The following is a 3,205-nucleotide window of genomic DNA, read 5'->3' as shown; positions in this document are numbered from 1 at the left end:
TGGACTTCAGCAAGGTGTTCGATAAGGTCCCCCATGCAAGACTTCTCGAGAAAGTGAGAGGGCATGGGATCCAAGGGGCTGTTGCTTCGTGGATTCAGAACTGGCTTGCCTGCAGAAGGCAGAGAGTGGTTGTAGATGGGTCTTTTTCTGAATGGAGGTCGGTCACCAGTGGAGTGCACCAGGGATCTGTTCTGGGACCCTTGCTATTTGTCATTTTCATAAATGACCTGGATGAGGAAGTGGAGGGATGGGTTGGTAAGTTTGCCGACGACACGAAGGTTGGTGGTGTTGTGGTTAGGTTGGAGGGATGTCAGAAGCTGCAGCGTGACATAGATAGGATGCAAGACTGGGCGGAGAAGTGGCAGATGGACTTCAACCCGGATAAATGTGTCATGGTCCATTTTGGCGGGTCAAATGGGATGAAGGAGTATAATATCAAGGGTAAGACTCTTAGCAGTGTAGAGGATCAGAAGGACCTTGGGTTCTGGGTCCATAGGACTCTTAAATCGGCCTCGCAGGTCGAGGAGGTGGTTAAGAAGGTGTATGGTGTGCTGGCCTTCATCAATCGAGGGATTGAGTTTAGGAGTCGGGAGATAATGATGCAGCTTTATAAGACCCTCGTCAGACCCCACTTGGAGTACTGTGCTCAGTTCTGGTCGCCTCATTACAGGAGGGATGTGGAAATGATTGAAAGGGTGCAGAGAAGATTTACAAGGATGTTGCCTGGATTGGTTGGCATGCCTTATGAGGATAGGCTGAGGGAGCTCGGTCTTTTCTCTTTGGAGAGACGAAGGATGAGAGGTGACCTGATAGAGGGTGTACAAGATGTTGAGAGGTATAGATCGGGTGGATTCTCGGAGGCTTTTTCCCAGGGCTGAAATGGCTGCTACGAGAGGACACAGGTTTAAGGTGCTGGGGAGTAGGTACAGAGGAGATGTCAGGGGTAAGTTTTTCACTCAGAGGGTGGTGGGTGAGTGGAATCAGCTGCTGTCAGTGGTGGTGGAGGCAAACTCGATAGGGTCTTTTAAGAGACTCCTGGATGAGTACATGAGACTTAATAGGATTGAGGGCTATAGGTAAGCCTATATATAAGCCTAGGTAGGTAGGGACATGACCAGCGCAACTTGTGGGTCAAAGGGCCTGTTTGTGCTGTATTTTTTCTATGTTCTAAATGTGAGGTCATCCATTTTGGTAGGAATAACAGCAAAATGGACTATTATTTAAATGGGAAAATATTGCAGCATGCTGCTGTGTAGAGGTCCCTGGGTGTCCTTGTGCAGGAATCTCAAGGAGTTGGTTTGCAGGTGCAGCAGGTAACTCAGAAGTCAAATGGAATTTTGTCCTTCATTACTAGAGGGATGGAGTTTAAAAGCAGTGAGGTTATGTTGCAGTTGTATAAGGTGCTGGTGAGGCCATACCTGGAGTACTGTGCACAGTTTTGGTCTCCTTACTTGAGAAAGGATATACTGGCACTGGAGGGGGTGCAGAGTAGATTCACTAGGTTGATTCCGGAGTTGAGAGGGTTGGCTTATGAGGAGAGACTGAGTAGACTGGGGCTATACTCATTGGAATTCAGAAGAATGGGGGGAGTTCTTATAGCAACATATAAGATTATGAAGGGAATAGATAAGATAGAAGCAGGGAAGTTGTTTCCACTGGCGGGTGAAACTAGAACTAGGGGGCATAGCCTCAAAATAAGGGGAAGCAGATTTAGGACTGAGTTGAGGAGGAACTTCTTCACACAAAGGGTTGTGAATCTGTGGAATTCCCTGCCCAGTGAAGCAGTTGAGGCTACCTCATTGAATGTTTTTCAGGCAAAGATAGATAAATTTTTGAGCAGTAAAGGAATTAAGGGTTACGGTGAGCAGGCAGGCAAGTGGAGCTGAGTCCACGAAAAGATCAGCCATGATCTTATTGAATGGTGGGGCAGGCTCGAGGGGCCAGATGGCCTACTCCTGCTCCTTATTAAAATTCTATGATTCTTTGTAATAGAGTCATAGAGGTTTACAGCATGGAAACAGGCCCTTCGGCCATGCCGCTCTTTTTTTTTTTAAACCCCTAAGCTAGTCCCAATTGCCCGCATTTGCCTATATCCCTCTATACCCATCGTACCCATGTAACTATCTAAATGCTTTTTAAAAGACAAAATTGTACCCGCCTCTACTCCTACCTCTGGCAGCTTGTTCCAGACACTCACCACTCTCTGTGTGAAAAAATTGCCCCTCTAGACACTTTTGTATCTCTCCCCTCTCACCTTAAACCTATGCCCTCTAGTTTTAGACTCCCCTACCTTGGGGAAAAGATATTGACTATCTAACTTATCTGTGCCCCTCACTGTTTTACAGACCTCTATAAGATCACTCCTCAGCCTCCTACGCTCCAGAGAAAAAAGTCCCAGTTTATCTAGCCTCTCCTTATAACTCAAACCATCAAGTCCCGGTAGCATCCTAGTAAATTGTTTCTGCACTCTTTCTAGTTTAATAATATCCTTTCTATAATAGGGTGACCAGAATTGCACACAGTATTCCAAGTGCGGCCTTACCCATGTCTTGTACAACTTCAACAAGACGTCCCATCTCCTGTATTCAATGTTCTGACCGATGAAACCAAGCATGCCGAATGCCTTCTTCACCACTCTGCCCACCTTGACTCCACTTTCAAGGAGCTATGAACAAAGAACAAAGAACAATACAGCACAGGAACAGGCCCTTCGGCCTTCCAAGTCTGCACCGATCGTGTGTTCCCAACTAGACCATCTGTTTGTATCCCCTCTATTCCCAGTCTGTTCATGTGGCTATCTAGATAAGTCTTAAAATGATCCTAGCGTGTCTGCCTCAACCACCTTGCTTGGTAGTGCATTCCAGGCCCCCACCACCCTCTGTGTAAAATACGTCCCCTGCATATCTGTATTGAACCTTGCCCCCCCCCCCCTTACCTTGAACTTGTGACCCCTTGTGTTTGTCATTTCTGACCTGGGAAAAAGCTTCCAACTGTTCACCCTATCTATGCCCTTCATAATTTTACAAACTTCTATTTGGTCGCCCCTCAACCTCCGTCTTTCCAGGGAGAACAACCCTAGTTTACTCAATCTCTCCTCATAGCTAATACCCTCCATACCAGGCAACATCCTGGTAAACCTTCTCTGCACCCTCTCCAAAGCCTCCACATCCTTCTGGTAGTGTGCCGACCAGAACTGGACGCAGTG

This window comes from Mustelus asterias, unplaced genomic scaffold (assembly GCF_964213995.1).
Source record: "Mustelus asterias unplaced genomic scaffold, sMusAst1.hap1.1 HAP1_SCAFFOLD_1794, whole genome shotgun sequence".
NCBI classification, from domain to species: Eukaryota; Metazoa; Chordata; class Chondrichthyes; order Carcharhiniformes; family Triakidae; genus Mustelus; species Mustelus asterias.
Note: the sequence above shows the minus strand (reverse complement) of the source record.